This window comes from Hemicordylus capensis, chromosome 5 (assembly GCF_027244095.1).
Source record: "Hemicordylus capensis ecotype Gifberg chromosome 5, rHemCap1.1.pri, whole genome shotgun sequence".
In the NCBI taxonomy this organism is placed as follows: domain Eukaryota; kingdom Metazoa; phylum Chordata; class Lepidosauria; order Squamata; family Cordylidae; genus Hemicordylus; species Hemicordylus capensis.
Genome location: NC_069661.1, coordinates 88,803,031 through 88,820,226, shown reverse-complemented (window position 1 = coordinate 88,820,226; position 17,196 = coordinate 88,803,031). Strand labels below are relative to the sequence as shown.

Genomic DNA, 17,196 nt, shown 5'->3' with positions numbered 1-17,196 from the left:
GAAAAAGAACAATTAAAATTTTAATGTTTTAATTTGTTGATGATTTTTAAATTGTTAAATTGTTTTTAAGTTTTTGTATATATTTTAACTTGTTTTATGCTATTGTTAACCGCCCAGAGATGAAAGTTTGGGGCGGTGTACTAATGTGATTATAATATAATATAATATAATATAATATAATATAATATAATATAATATAATATAATATAATATATATAGGAAATGGGAAATGCATACCATTTTGATTTTCCAGGGTTGAAAACAGTGTGTAGATCCCTAGAGATAAATAAATTAGATTACACAGTTCGTTGGAGGAATTGTATTGTTTTTAGGAAGGAAGAAAGTCAGTTCAGCAGTGAAAGAGTAATATTATTTATTTCTTACTTTAGAATCATAGGTTGACATTTCAATGAAAATGCATGCAGTCCATGCAGTCCATACAGTGAAAGGCCACAGTGGTAGCATCCCAAATTCAGAAGCGCAGATGCTTGCATGAGGGTATGTGTGGAATTTTCAACAAATCTCCCTTTCCCTTGGAAGCACTCTTTGCAACCTGGAAACGTGTCCCTGAGGATTGCAGAAGGTTGCTCCGAGCACCTGGGGAAGGGGAGAGTGAAAATCCACCCCTCACCATGTTCATGCACTCATCCTTCCAAAACAGGGAGGATTCTGCTGCAGATGTTCCCTTCCCTTGCAGAAAGTAGCATTAGCCAGGATGTTGGCCATAATATTTTAGATTTGGAAGAGAGCTCAACTCCCTGCTCGGTACAGGAATATGCTATAATACTCCTGACAGATGACCATACAGCTTCTATTTGAAAACCCCCAGCAAAGACACACAACAGAATGTCCCATTGTCCAACAGTTTGTACAGTTGGAAAATTCCTTCTAATGGAGAGCTTCCTTGTAATTTCAACCCACTGGTTCTAGTCCCTCTCATGAGCAACAGACAAAAAATCTGCTCCTTCTTCTGTGTAACAAACCTAGATGGCTATAACACCCCCTTCAGTTTTCTCTTCTGCAAACTAAACACACACAGCTCCTTTAACCATACCTTAAACTATAAAGGAATTCGTGTCCATGCTCCTCACCAGCTTTGTTGCCCTCCTCTGAGAACCTGTTCCAATTTATTAATGTCTTTCTTAAAATGTGGTGCCCAGAGGTGGGCACAGTGCATTATATCCAGAGCAATGAATTAATTGTGGAAGGACATTGTGCTACTGCAAAACTGTTGCACTACCACAAGCATGCTTGTGCTTTCACAACAGCTGTGAAACTGTGCCACATCTCATTTGTTTTAGTTGGGACATTTGTGCAAGAGCGCTATAGCACAATAAAACAATCTGCAAACCGCCATGTTTTAATGCAACTAATCTAACTTCTTGTGCTAGTGCAAATCTGTTCATTCCTCAAGGGGTCCATTGTTCAGGATGTCAACCAGAATTCCAAATAAAGTCTGACCAGTACAGAATAGAATAGAGCCATTACTTCTTGTGATCTGACACTAGGCCTCCGTTAATGCAGTCCAAGATTGAATTATATTTATATTCCACCTTGTTTCAATTAAACTCAGAGCAATGTTTTAGCCTCACAAGAAACCTATGAGACAAGGTTAGGCTGCGAGACAATGAGGCTATTCACACGATGGGAGAAAATTGGGCCAGCAGAGGCTAGCCCGATTTCCTCCCATCGTGTGAACCACTGGGCTCGGCTGCGAGCCCGGTGGTTTGTAAGCGGGTCACCCGCTACTGTACCCCTCCCCTTAAACTGGGTTTGTGGAGCGAGCACTCCTCAAACCCGGTTGTTTTAATTGTGAGTAGGCGTGGCGTGGCTGGGTGGTGTGGCTACTCACACGGAGACACCCGAATGGGAGGCTGAAAATCAGCCTCCAGGCTCGGGGGTCTCTCCAGCATGCCCTGCATCCTTGCACAGGGCATGCTTGAGCATCCGGGGGCTGCGTAGCCACCGAACTCCCCAGCCCCCGCTGGCTCCGTGACGGAGCTGGCAGTTGTGTGGATGGCCACTGCAGCCGCCCAGAGCAGACTGCTGCTCATCTCCAGGCTCTTCTCTCCAGGAATTTGATCCAGGATTAGGGATGTGCAAACCGGTTCAAATTTGAACCGGGGTGGTTTGAAGGTTCAAATTCAAACCGAACCAGCCATCAGGTTCAAGCTGCAGGTTGGAATTCAAACCGAACCAGGGGGTGGTTCAATTTGAACCGGTTTTAACTGGTTGGAACTGTTTCAGACCTCAAAAAGTGGGTGGGGTGGTAGCTGGCACCAATGGCTACCTACCACCCAAAACCCAAAGCAATCGGACACTCGTATGATTTTTTTAATGAATTTTTGAAAAGTATTTATATTTTTTCTCATAGGGTATAATGCGACTCGAACCAGGACATTATTCCTTATTGTGGAGCACCCATGGGTGCCAACAACCACCCAAACCCTGAAACAATCGGACACCCCTATGATTTTTTATGAATATTTGAAATATTTTCAATTATTTTTCTCATAGAGTATATTGGGACCCAAACCAGCCCATATCCCCTATTGTGAAGCACCTAGGGGCACAAACGTAGGCTTGATGGTAGACAGACAGGGGTGCCTACCACCCACAAAACCCCAAGGCAATTGGACACTCCTCTGATTATTGGTGAATTTTTAAAGTATTTTTGAATTCCTCATAGGGAATAATGAGGATTGCAGCAAATGTTTAGCTTCACGTCAGGGGGGAAGGGGTGTCCTAGAGTGGAGTGTGGTGGGTGGTAGTTCCCAGGGTGGGCAAGGAAGCTATCCGAATTATTTGAAAGGAATTGGGCAAAGGGCTGATTTTTAAGTGATTTTTGAAGTTTATGCATCTTTAAGGTTTTTCTCCATAAAGAAGCATGGAGGTGTCAGCAAATGTATAGCTTCACGTCGGGGGGAAAGGGGTGTCCAAGAGCAGAGTGTGGTGGGTGGTAGTGCCCAAGGGGAGCCAGGAAGCTATCAGAATTATTTGAAAGGAATTGAGCAAAGGGCTGATTTTTAAGTGATTTTTGAAGTTTATGTGTCTTTAAGGTTGGCAGATGAGAGTGGATTCATGGTTGCTCATTGAAAATCTAATATGCTACCAGAGAATCTACACTCAGAACACTTCAGAAACAACAAAACCCAGTACCCCAGGGGTTAGCAACCCATGGGGGTGGTTGGCACCCTCTGTGCACTAGACCACCACTCACTCTGGGCCACCCCAGCACCCCACAAGTGGCTTTAAGGTTTTTCTCCATAGGGAAGAATGGAGGTTTCAGCAGCCCCATAACTGCACTTGGGGGGTGCTGTGATGGCCCAGTGTTCTGAGTTTACTTCCCATTTCCATCACTGCAGAACAAATATCAATATAAAAGAATCTTTTGAACAACAATGCTGCAGTACATCTACTTCTTCAGGACATGTGATCTAGCCTACTTTAGGTGAAGGGTGTAATGGCAAACCATGTGTTAATCTGAATTAATTTTTCCCCTTTCTGCCTAAGTGTAGATAATGTCTCATAATTATGTAGCTCTGCTTCCAGAATTATAAAGCAATTACAGTATTTCACTACTTAAAGGGACCATATATACTTCCTGTTTGGAAGGCAAAGTCTTTTCATGATTCCTTGAAGGAAAACAGAGGTCTAAGGCAGGCATAATAAAAATAAAGGTAATGCATGGCAATTATATAGCACGGTATATCTTCAAAGCACTGTGTAAGCTTTTAATAATTTAAATGCTGGTGAAATGGTTCATTGCAAATTAATTATCCATTACATTTCCATCTTTTTTTCTGTTTCCAAGTTCTTTGGGAATCAGTCCCATTTTGTATAAACGTATTCTGTGTTCAAAAGCATTATATTTTTGGCTTTGTTTGCCAAATACATTATCTAAACAATTTTCAGCCTACACCCTCTGTATAACTAATATTTCTGACAGTTTTAAGTTTGTTGCTCATTGTTGCCTCCTACAACATGTTTCTGGTTTCCCATTGATTGGAGGAAGGCTTCGGAAAGGAGGACAATGAAAAACAAAAGAACAATAACAAACAAAAGCAAATGTTGTACATGAATACTTTTTCATGATTGAAGAGATGGAGCTCAAAGAAGCCAACTGGATGGACGGCAGCAGTGACTGAAGCTAAAGCCTTGATCTTGTGCCTGGCCTGATGTGGATCAGCCTGTACAGAACTCTGCTGTGAGCAAGACATGATGGAGTTAATCAAAACTGCTTGGCTTGCCTGCAGATATCAAAATTGCACTACCTCTGGAAAAACAAATCATGACTGTTCCAAAGGGTTTTTGTGACCTTTCACCTCAACCCACAAGCACTAAAACAGAACCAGTGCAATGAAGGGGCGGGGTCCAAAGGGGACAAACTGCCCTGGGGGTCCCACAAAACTGAGAGCCCAAATATATTGGTTCATATTGACAAGGTGCAGGAAGGATGCAAGTGGAATGTCCCATGTTGTTTCCTAGGCCCTGGATTACCTCTCGTGGCCCTGGTGGTAGACAATGACTGAGGAGACCCAAACCCCCACTTAACTATGTATCTCACTGGGGAACCTGGGCCAGTCACAATCTTTCAGCTTCCCCTATCTTACAGGGTTGATGTGTCAGATTATTTCTTCATAAGCAGGTCCAGATATTGTTTGGCAACCTTCACTTCCATCTACCTTACCAATACGTATAGTTGACTTATACTATAAAGTACAGATGCTCCTCAAGGGGTCTATATGGGATCTTGTCTTCACTAGACACCAGAAAGATTGACCTGACTATCCTTGTTTACAGGAAACAACTTGTGTTGTAACTTATGGATCCAAGTAGCGTAGATATTTTAAGGTAAAGAAGTCCATATGTGCCTTGATACAGCAAGAAAAAACTGTGGAGTCCTTTTGTGTTGTTGATGTAGATACAGATGTGCATCTGGATGTGTGTCCCCCTTTGCATTGCAATGCTCACTAAAGCACCATTGGACTGGCTGGATGCCTTTTGATATGTATTGGGATATGCACTAGTGTAGGGAGGGCATAGTGGCCCATGTTCAGGCTACCTGCCCTCCATGCCACACAACCAGTGGTGGCTGCATAGTGCCCCTTCTTTCCCATGATGTGGTGCCTCTTTTCTAATATTGTGTGTGCGCATGGTGACAGACCCTCTGATGAGCAAAGGCTGCCCTGCCTCTGCTGCTCAGCTGTTGTGCATGCACGGCAGCCATCTGAATGGTTGAATGGCAGCCAAATGCCATGCTGATCACTCAGCTGGCTGCCATATATGCACAGCAGGCAACTGAGTAGTGGGGACAGAGCACTCTACCCCCAGCTGCTCCATCAAGGAGGCCACCACCATGTGTGTAGTGGGAGGGAAGGGGTGCCACGCAGGGAGGGCCACCACCAGGTGCCAGTCACAACAAGCATGGCAGCTCCATAAAGAACTAGTGGTGGCCCAGTAGCAGCTGTGCACAGGTTCTTTGAACCCGTACATACAATTACAGCTCTGCCCCTGGGGATACACATCCAGGGGCGTAACGATAGGGGGGCAGGCAGGGCATGTGCCCTGGGTGCCACCCCGGCAGGTCATGTGGGAGGGCGCCAAAAAGTGGCTTCCCCCCACCCCCACCCCCCGAGTGTGGCGGTGGGCGTGTGGCAGCGATTTGGCGGTGGCGGGTGGCGGCGGCTGGTCGCCCGCCGAGTGCGGCGGTGGCTGGCGGCTGGCGGCGATGGGCTGTAGTGCGGCCCGAGAGGCGGCAGATTGCCCGCCGAGGAGTGCAGGCAGAGCAACGCCAAGCCTGCCTTCTGGCCCGGCATCGTTTCCCAACTGCGCAGGCACACCTGCGCAGTTGGGAAGCGATGCCGGGCCAGAAGGCAGGCTCGGCGTTGCTCTGCCTGCACTCCTCGGCGGGCGATCCGCCACCGCCGCTCGGGCCACGCTACAGCTCGCCGCCAGCCACCAGCCAGCGCCGCACTCAGCAGGCGACCTACCGCCGCTGCCCGCCACCGCCAAATCACCGCCGCACATGCCCGCGGGCCGCCGCACTTGGACGACCTGCCACCGCCGAATTGCCGCCACCACCGGCCATCTGCCACCTGGGGGGCACCGCCGCGCCCTCACAGGTATGTGGGGGCCGGGGGGGGGCGCCATTTCAGGGCCAGAGCTTGCCCTGGGTGCCGTATACCCCCGATACGCCACTGTACACATCCCATTCCAGACCATTATTTGTTATGTGTGACTCACTGCCATTGATTAGAGCTGGATTGGAATCATGGTACTCTCTGACAACACAATCCTGAAAGAGGTATTTTTTAAACCATGATGCTCAAGACATACACAACCACTATAACATCATTTAGAGATTATATAGCAACTTTATCCGTTGCTAGTTACAATATGTACTAGCTGATTTTTTGTTTTCTACTTCCAGGGAACAATAGCCACTCATGTGTTGCTATTAATCGTTTGTTTACAGCAAATGAACTTCTCGACATTTGTATGAATTATTTTTCCCCATGTGCAGTCAGTTATAACTAGGATCAAAGGCTGTTGGTTCTTTTTGATGTATTATATTTAAAATATAATTTAAATGCATGGCCCTTTTTAATCAGTATGGAATAAAATTAGTGGCATGTGGCATGTACTCATATATATTCTCCATGGTTTCCACCAGGATTTGCTAACAATCTTTTCATGCAAACACAAACAGCCAAATTTGCTGTGGGCTTACTCTCATGCAAAACCCCTAGTGCCTCACTAAATAACAATCAGTTCAAAATGGCACACATATGCTTTGATTTTCAGCATTTGGATCTGAAGTGTCTAAGGCCATGTATGCAGCTGAGACTCTGGTGAGAGAGTAGAATTCAATCAATGGAAATAGGGAATTAAAATCTACATGAAAACAGTGAAGCTGTCCAATTGTCTGAATTATATCATATGAGACTTGCAAATATGGGAGTTACTACAGTTGAATGGGGAATGGGGGGAGGGACACAAATGTCCCTGGGCACCTGAGGGCCCACTGGCTGGATGACCGATAGATTTAGAAAGGGTTTTCTCCATAGAGCTGGTTCTCATGATGACCTGCAAGATGCAGCCAAACTGGGAAGCAGGAGATTTGTGAGGCATGCTGTAATGATCAAAAAGGCGGCAGGGGCAGGGACATACAAAGTCCCTTCCCTAGGTGTGAGGAGCCCCGGGTAGGCTGCCACCCATCCACTTTTTTGTATGAGCAGATTCACCCTTCCAAGGAAATATTCTGGGAGAGTAAAGTGGAAAACCTCTTCCTACAACGAAGGCATAAGCACATAAGCAGTCTTAGACCTTCAGGAGTGAGTGTTCAGGGCAGGACCCAATAAGGAGTGACGTTCTATAGCAAGAACAACAATGATTTATTAATAATAAATTAATAATTATTATTAATAAGGAAAACTATAGAGGCATCAACAAACACAGCTTCCATTCAAGTAAAACCCTCCCCCAGGTACTACAAGACCATGCAGTCAGCTCCCAGCACTTAAACAAAAATAAATTCCCTGACACGTCTAGCTAAACTAGTCCCTATCCTTCCTACTTCCCTTACTTCCAGGTAAGGGACTCCCAGTTGATTCCCAGCCCGAGGCTGTTAGACTCCCTTTGTTCTACAGAAGTTGCTGATCAGACCTCCTTCAGAGGCCTCCAAGGAACAACTAAACTCTAACACACCCCTCCCCTACATATCTATATACTGTTGTCCGGTAAACCCTGCCCCTCACTCTGGATTGGGCTGCAGGGATTTGATTCTCCAGGGCTTTCTTCCTTATTTGGAGAGGCCCACCTTCCAAGCAGTTACTATAATTGAGGCCAAGTCCTCTCTTGCTCCCTGGATATCACTACACATGCTCATTCCCATAAGAAACTGGAAGATTTCTCAAGTTGGCACTGCACCAACCCAACATTTAACTAGGTTCAGTAATCTAGGATTTGGCCTCAGGTTATCAGTAGTGGTTAAATATCAAGTAGGCACAATGCCAACCCAACATTGCCAAAACTTTCCAGGTTCTCACAACCAGAAACTGTGAGTGTGTACACCTCACAAATCTCCATTTCCCAGTCTGGCATCATTGTTCAGGTCATGAGAACCTGCTTAATAGTGTGCTTATAATAATGCACTAGAATAAGTTGTACCATGGATTTTAAAAGGGTTTTCTTTGAAGTTGCTTAATTTGCACAAAATACAGCTCTCTGGTTTCTAACTAGGACCATTTGTTAGAAATACATCTTGCAGATGCTTAAAGAGCTCTACTGACAATGGGTTCATGTCTGACATCATGCTAATGTAAGTCTGCCTAAACAAACATTATACCCTGCTGAATCATAACAAAAGTCCATCTAGTTTGCCATGGTAGCCACAAGCCAAACAGATGCTTCTGGGAAGCCAATAAGCAGGACATAAAGTGAATAATCCTCCGTCTCTGCTGTTGCTTTCCCACATTCAGCAACTGGTATTCACTGGCATTCTGCCTCTGAACCTGGATGTTCTTTTTAGTTATCATGGCCCATACTGGTTGATAGACCTATACTCTCCATTGCACAAAGAGGGGAAAGAGCTGGACATGGTATTGTGGCATTTGGTTGCAGTCGATGTTAAGTATCATGTCTAAGAATATAAGAAGAGCCTTGCTGGATCCAGATGGCCCAGGATCCTGTTTCCCACAGTGGCCCACCAGATGCCTCTGGGACAGGCGCGGCCCGTGAATGTGCCTCCGGGGGGGGGGTGTCAATGGAGCCAGGGCTCTGTGCCGCCCAGAAGCCCCCGCGGCGGGGAATCGCCTCCGCCACTCACCTGGCTCCCATGGAGGCGAGCCCCCACCAGTGGCCAGGTGAGTAGAGGAGGGGATTCCCCACCATGGAGGCTTCTGGGAGGCATGGAGCACCGGCTCTGTTTACACTTAAAGAAGCCGCCCACCACCGCCCCCCACCGGAGGCATGTTCACGGGCTGCTCCTGCTCTGGGAAGTCCTCCACAAGCAGAAGATGAAGGCATGCCCGCTCTCCTGCTGTTCCTCCCATGCAACTGGTGGTCAGAAGTGCCCTATTCTGAACCTAGAGATAGCCTATAAGCATCCAGACATGTAGTCATTGGTAGAACTGTCCTCCACAAATTTGTCTAGTTCTGTCTGCAGAGTGGAGCCTTACTTGTAAAAAAAAAAGCTTTGCACATGTCTTCAGTGCAGCATCCAAGAAGGGCACTTGCTTGCTTTTCTCCAAAGATAACAACAGTAAATAAGAGTTAGCATGAAATAAGTAATGCAAATTGATTATTGCACATATTTTCATCATTTATTATGGCTGCATTCTCACAATCATGGTGATCCTGAACATAGGGACATAGGAAGCTGCCTTCTACCGAGTCATACCATTGGTCCATCTAGCTTAGTATTGTCTACATAGACTGGCAGTGGCTTCTCCAAGGTTCCAGGCAGGAGTCTCTCTCAGCCTATCTGGAGATGCCAGGAAGGGAACTTAGAACCTTCAGCATGCAAGCATGCAGATACTCTTCCAAGAGCATCTCATCCCCCAAGGGGAATAGCTTACAGTGCTTACATGCAGTCTCCCTGCTTAACAAAGGGGACAATTTATGCTTACTATCACAAGACCGGCTCTCCTCCTATAAATCCTGGTTAAAGAATGAACTAGGATTGCTGAGCCCCATGGAACTGGTTGTAAGAATGCAGAGCTCCTGGCCAACCCTGGAGACCCAACTGTGGTTAAACCACATTTAACCAGGATAGATAACCAGGATCTGATTCTAGTTAAATGTGGTTTAACCACAGCTACCACAATTTGATCAGCAACCATGGTTTGACCAGGACTGCCCAGGAAACCTGTATTCTCACAACCAACTTTGTGGAGGCAACCAGGGACCAGTGGGCAGTGATCAGTGCATAGCAAGACATGGTTTACGTGCATCTACTTTCAATCAATGTGGCAGAGTATCTGCTTACTATGGGCTTACCTTGGAAACACATAACTGTTAATATGTATGTGTGAACTGCCATATAATTGTACCATGAGTGTTTGCTTAGTGTCAGCTAGGTTAGATGCATTTGTTACTAAAGTATTTCAAGATTTTGACCTAAGGGAGAACAGTTTAAAAAGTATGTTTTGCTAATTATGTTTCTTTCTGGTGGTTAGCTAGGCTTGAGAAAAGAACTAAAAGATGCCTACCACCAAACAAACAAACAAAAAAAACCCCTCCCAAAAAAACCTACGAGAAGAAATATACAGTTTACAAAATTCTCCTGAATGTATTTCTTATATGCAACATGAAGTTTCAAATCAGTAGCTAAGCATGTTCCTTTTAAAAGACTCCTTCATCTAACAATGGCCCAATGTCATAACACGTAACCTGTTTCACAGTTCTGTTGAGTTGCAGGATCCAGATATCATACACACCATCATCCAACTTTTGCCTCTGGTAAGTTTTAGGCATGCTTTTATTGTTTGTTTCCAAGACCTTCAAAACCTATCTGACCAGAATGAAGTGAGACAAAATGTGTATACATTTGAAGCAATGCAATGCTTCAAACTATTTTCAATTACTATCCCTAATCTCTGTTGTTCACATTATAGGGGTATTATTGTTACTAATAGAGCAATATTAATAATATTATTGTTAACTAGTGAATTTTGGCCCGTTGAACAATGGGCCCTAGTAACGGCTCTCCTGTCCCCCTGCTGCCATTCCCCCTCCCTCCCTCCTGACCCCCCCCCATTAAGGGCCAAATCGGCCCAGCCACTTGCCCCCGCAGCTTCCGCCGCCGACCAACCGGCCGCCCACCCAGCTGCCGATACCTCCTTACCGCTGGCACACGTCCTCCGCTTGATCCGCTGATCAATTAACAGAAGGAGAGAGGTGCTCGCATGCAGAGCTCCACTCTCTTTAAAGTCTCTTCCCGAACTGGTGCTTTGCGTCCTTGCCGCCCAAACCGCCAGTTCGGGAAGAGACTTTAAAGAGAGTAGAGCTCTGCATGCGAGCACCTCTCTCCTTCTGTTAATCGAGCAGCGGATCAAGCGGAGGACGTGTGCCGGCGGTAAAGAGGTATCGGCAGCTGGGTGGGTGGCTGGTTGGTCGGCGGCGGAAGCTGCGGGGGCAAGTGGCTGGGCCGATTTGGCCCTTAGTGGGGGGGGGTCAGCTGGGAGGGAGGGTTGGCGGCGTCGGCTGCGGGTGCATTTTTTTAAATATTTAAGTGGCCTCCGCTCCGCCCCCGGCCTCGTCTCTTTTGGCTGAGGCAGCGGCTCTGCCGCTGCCTCGCTCAGTTTACCCCGGCGCTGGTTTTCCAGCTTCTTCGGGGTGGCCGCTTCTGGCCGCCCAAGATGGCTGCCGGGTACCGGCGAGCGTGTCTCCCTTGCCCTGTTCTGGGCCTGCGCTTCGCACAGGCGTAGAACAGGGCAGGGAGGCAGGACACACGCTTGGTGTCCGTCCACGGACGGACACCAAGCGTTTTATTAGAGAGGATAATTGTTAATAATAGAAAGAGAACTCAGAGAAGAATGAGTTTATTCTGTTTCTAGTCTAGTTGGCTACAGGAAGACTTTCTAATTTCAGATAATAAAAGTGACCTTTTATTTACTACAGTGTTGATGGTTCTTATTTTACTTATTTTCAATTCTTCCTCCCTAATATTTCAACAAGCAAAATGTCAGTTGTGTCCAGATACCTCAGGCTGCAAAAGCTCTGGTACTACTATAAATGTTGCTTAGTGTATTTGTGGCATCTTAAAACTATAAATGTCTTCATTTAAAAAAAACCAAAAAAACTTATGTGCTAAGATTTTACATTGTCCATTTTGTGTCTTTAAAACAACAAAGTAAGTTTAAATATTAAACAAAAATAACTCTTGCATATATTACAATTTCCCCCAAACTTTTAATTTTTTCTTGAAAAATAACCCAGCCCACCCCTCAAAGCTTCAAAATTTATTGATTTTAACATCTTTATTGTTCGACATGTATATTGTATCTAGGTCGCACCTTGTACTACAGAATGTGGATTAGTAGAGGTGCTTGCAACTATCTCCAATATTCAAATGTCATGAGAATGTAAGTCATTCTAGATTTTTAAAAAAGTATTTATAGGAAAATGCAGCTATCACAAGCATGTAACATGCTTGGCAACAGTGAAAACTTCCTGATCAACAATGATCATTCTCAGGAAGTGGAGCAAATTTCCAGGGGAGTTGCATGCATTAGAAGAGTTAACCCAATTTTCAATTTTTGCTAATGTTTCCATTAAATCTAATTAGAACTCTTACACTGGATGCATTCCTGGACGTATGTGCTCCTGAGGCACAGGACTGGTCTCTAAAAGAGAACCTTAAATCAACTCAAAGTACAAATACTTCAGCATAATTTAGGCCAGGCTTATTTATTTATTTATATTTGTTTGTTTACTGTTAAGTTTATATACCACCTTTCATTAAAACAAGCCCAAGGCAGTTCACAGAAAAATTAAAACAAGACTATAACAATACACAATTAAAATATTAAGCTAAAATATAAAAACATAAATCTGACTAAAGATATAAAATACAAGCATACAATAACCATATAACATACAATATACAAAGAAGCAGCAGTAGAGACAATAATAGAAAACCTGGGTAAAAAGCGAAGATTTAACATGCTTTCTAAAAACTGTGATGTAGACTGAGGAGTGAATAGTCACCGAGAGAGCATTCCAGAGTCTGGGGGTAGCAACAGAGAAGGCCCTGCCGCAAGTGCACGACAGCCGAGCCTCCCTCATTGTCAGCACCCAGAGCAGAGCCCTCTCAGATGACCTCGTCAAGCAGGCAGCAACGTTTGGGAGCAGGTGGTCCCTCAGGTATCCCAGACCCAAACCGTTAAGGGCTTCAAAGGCCAAAACCAGCACCTTGAATTGGACCCAGAAACAAACTGGTAGCCAGTGCAGCTCTTTCAAATAGGGTCTGATGTGATCCCAGCAGGCAGCTCCAAATAAAATCCTAGCTGCCACATTTGCTGCAGTTTCCAAATATTCTTCAAGGGCAGCCCCACATAAAGTGTGTTACAGTATTCCAGCCATGACGTGACTAAGGCATGGGTAACTGTGGCCAGATCTGCCTTCTCAAGAAGGGGATGCAGCTGGCACACTAGCCGAAGCCGCACAAAGGCACCCCTAGCCACCGCCTCCACCTGAGCTCCCAAAAGCAGAGCTGGGTTCAGCAATACCCCAAAGCTGTGTCCTTGCTCCTTCAAGGGGAGTGCAACCCTATCTAGAACCAGTAGAATCTCTTCATCCCGATTGGCTCGCCTACTGACCAACATTACCTCTGTCTTGTCTGGATTCATTCTCAGTTTATTAGCCCATATCCAACCCATCAAGTCCTCGAGCCCCTGATTCAGGACATCCACTGCTTCCCTAGGATCAGGTGACAAGGAGAGATAGAGCTGAGTGTCATCCGCATATTGCTGAAAACTCAGTCCAAGTCCCCGGATGACCTCTCCCAGCAGTTTAATGTAGATGTTAAACAGCATGGGGGACAAAACCAAACTGTGTGGGACCCCACAGGCCAATGGCCACAGAGCCGAGTAATAGTTCCCCAGCACCACCTTCTGGACCCCCCCCCAAAGGACCAGATCCACTGCAAAGCAGTACCTCCAATTCCCATACTTGAGAGGCGGTCCAGAAGGATACCATGGTCTATGGTATTGAATGCCACTGAGAGGTCCAGCAGAATCAACAGGGATGCCCTTTCTCTGTCTAGTTCCTGGTGTAGGTCATCCACTAGAACAACCAATGCAGTTTCAGTCCCATATCCAGAGCAGAAGCCAGACTGAAAAGGGTCTAGATAATCCGTATCATCCAAGACCTTCTGCAGCTGGGACACCACCACACACCTTATCACCCTTCCAAAAAGGGAAGGTTGGGAACAAGTCTGTAGTTGTCCGGGTTGGAGAAATCAAGGGAGGGCTTTTTTAAAATAACGGTCTTACCATCACCTCTTTGAGGGATGATGGCATCCTGCCCTCCCTTAATGAAGTGTTAATTATCACCTCCATCCATCTGCCCGTACCCTCCCTGGCAGCTTTTATTAGCCATGAAGGGCAAGGGTCAAGAGCACACAATATCGCCCACACAATGCCCAGGATCTTGTCCACATCCTCAGGCTGCACCAATTGAAAAGAATCAAACACAATAGGACCAGATGGTACCAGAGGCACGTCTGCTGTAACTGCCAAAACTCTGGAGTCCAAATCAGTATGGATTCATGCAACTTTATCTACAAAGTGGCATGCAAACTGATCACAACGGGCTGTAGATGATCCCTCCCCCTTTACCTGGGGGCATGTGCGCAGCAATGTCTTTGCTACACGAAACAGCTCCGCTGGACGGCACTGAGCAGATGCAATGGAGGTGGAGAAAAATCATTTCTTTGCCACCACCACAGAGTAGTCCCTAAAACGGGCTCTAGGCTGTGTACAGACGGATTATAAAGTTACTTAAATTGCAATCTTCCACGTGTTTACATGGCAGTAAGCTCTATTGAACATAGCACTTACTTCTGAGTAAACAGGCATAGCTCGAGATGTAAATGTGCCCAGTTGCTACCAATGTGGCTTGAATATTAGGTAGTAGTCATGTAGACAACTTGTGAAGTGCTAGCGGTGCTGAAGAGCTGCTAGTTGTCAGCACTGAACAGCCACCCTGCCTGGTCAAAGTGCAGCTGACAGCTGTGTTATTTGACATACGTTTCTGTCACCAAAGCCTGCTAGTAAGCATGTTGATAATGCAAATCATTGTTTTAAAAGGACTATCTATAAAAGTCCGTTCCCAATATTCTATTTCTGATAGGCTCTGGATATGACAGGCCAGAGCATGACAAAGAAAGGGAAGACAGACAACTGGGTTTGGCAGAGCAATGAATCAGCAACATCTCTCCCCTGATTTAGGACCTAGGGCTGAGGAGAAGATGGGAAGCACTTCTGCCCTTTTCTAGGAAGTAAACGTGGCTCACATTTCTGCTGCTTCCTCCTACAGGAGCCATGCAACACTCAAGCTCCTACACCTTCAGCCCAGGTTAAGATATGAGTGGGGACAGTTTGAATGCCTATAGCAAGGTTGTGTGTGTGAATTGGCTCTGTGGAGAATCAGCCACTACAGAAAAGTATTTGATTTCTTTATCTACCTCCCAGCTGCAGTGGAAGTGCAGTGGTAAGGCGAGCTCTGCTAATTAATATTGTCTGGAGACATGGAGCTGAAGTTCTAAATAAAGTCGTGTATTTAGGGAATCCATCAGGGAGATAGCTGCTTGCTAGATACAGGAGAAGAAGGAGAAGAAGGAAGTCTCTCTCTCTCTCCAGGTGAGAGAATGAAACCTGAGACTCTCAGTCTAACTAAGGGGAAGTACAAGGAGAGAAAGCGTAGTCGGAGAAGGGGTTCTCTTGCTCACTATCTCTACTGCTAGTGCCCCTAGTGGCCAATAAGGTTGCTGGTTCTAAGAGTCAATGCCATCAAGAGCTGCATCTTCAACAGTATTCTCTGTGGGAAAGGGTAGGTTATGTCAAACTGCATAGTGAACTTTGAAGGATACTGGCTGACATTTTCTGCAGGGCTTCAAAAACAGAAGTAGCTATTTCTGACCTGTGACCTGGAGTTAAAAACTACATCAGGAAGGAGGAGAAAACAGTGCAAAGATTATCGAGCAGTTAAGCTCACATCCTTTTACATCTTCTCAGGGCTACTTCCATTTTTGTAGACCTGCAGAGAATGTCAGCCACTATGTTTAAAGTGCAGCCCACCTATGCTCTGTTCTTTGGACAGAGCCTTCTTTGGCGCCTTCTTTGGGCCTTCTTTGGCTTGGAAGTCTTCCTTCTATTCCGTGTCTTCTTGAAGCAAGTTCAATGCAAAGTGACAGTGAGGCTCTTCTCATGATCAGTGAAAAGAGCCTGGATGGGATTTGTGGGGAGAGCGGGCTAAGCCCGCTCTCCCTGCAGACAAGCAGTCAGTCTGCTCTGGGCAGCCAAACCGGCTGCCCACACAACTGCCAACTCAGTTACAGAGTTGGTGGGGGCTGGGGGGATTGGGGGCCACACGGCCCCCAGAAGCTCCAGCATGCCCTGAGCGAGCGCACAGGGCATGCTGGAGAGAGGCTGCTTTTCAGCATCCCAGTTGGGGGTCTACTTGTGAGTTGCCGTGGTGCGGAGCCACACCGTGGCAACTCATGAGCATAGAGCCCAGATTAGCAGAGCACTTGCTCCGCTAACCTGGGCGTAGGAGAGGGCTACTTAAGTGTGTTAACCGCTTGGACTCCACCGGGCTCGCCTGCAAGCCCAGTGGTTCTCACGGTCAGGCGAAATCGGGCTAGGCTCTCCTAGTCCTCGCCCCATTTCACCTGATCATGGGAATAGCCTCAGTATCTCCTCCTGGAAGGCTAGGCCTCAAAAGACTCATTCTTTCTTCTTCGGAACATAAGCACAGCCCTGCTGGATCATGTTGCTTCTTCAAACATGTTGCTTCTTCGGAACATAAGCACAGCCCTGCTGGATCAGGCCCAAGGCCTATTTAGTCCAGCATCCTGTTTCACACAGTGGCCCACCACATGCCGCTGGGAAGCCCACAGGCAAGCGCTGAGGCCTGCTGTTGCTCTCTTGCTGTTACTCCCCTGCAACTGGTATTTAGAGGCATCTTGCCTCTTAGTCTAGAGGTGGCCTATAGCCCCCAGACTAGTAGCCATTGTTTGACCTGCCCTCCATGAATTTATCTAAGCCAGTCTTAAAGCCATCCAGGCTGTTGGCTATCACCACATCTTGTGGCAGAGAATTCCATAAGTTAATTGTGCATTGTGTGAGAAAGTACTTCCTTTTGTCGGCCCTAAATTTCTTGGCAAACAATTTCATGGGATGACCCCTAGTTCTAGTGTGAGAGAGGGAGAAAAATTTCCCTCTCTCCACACCATACATAATTTTATAACTCTCCATCATATTCCCCCCAGTCGTCTTTTTTCTAAACTAAAAAGCACTGGTCCTTGTACAAGTCCTTGGGGGACCCCGCTTCTTACTTCCCTCCATTTAGAGAACTGTCCATATACAGTATGCTCCTCTCTTTTTGACCCTGGCCCTTTCTTCCTTTGCTTTCCCTCTCAGTTTCTTTCTTCTGACAGCTCCCTGCTGCACACCAGCTCCAACCGCC

The 17,196-nt window shown here is 46.1% G+C and overlaps 1 long non-coding RNA gene across 3 annotated transcripts in view; it reads right to left on the bottom strand.

Moving 5' to 3' along the window:
• Positions 1-233: 233 nt before the first annotated feature.
• The window catches only part of LOC128326790 (uncharacterized), a 45,771-nt gene continuing 28,808 nt past the window's right edge, over positions 234-17,196 (bottom strand). Inside the window, exon 3 of one of the 3 annotated variants that reach the window (XR_008308272.1) lies at positions 234-276. This is a non-coding gene — a long non-coding RNA (uncharacterized LOC128326790). Of the gene's footprint in view, positions 277-3,782; positions 4,206-17,196 lie in introns of those variants that run through there. The other 2 variants (XR_008308270.1, XR_008308271.1) reach the window with 2 other exon arrangements.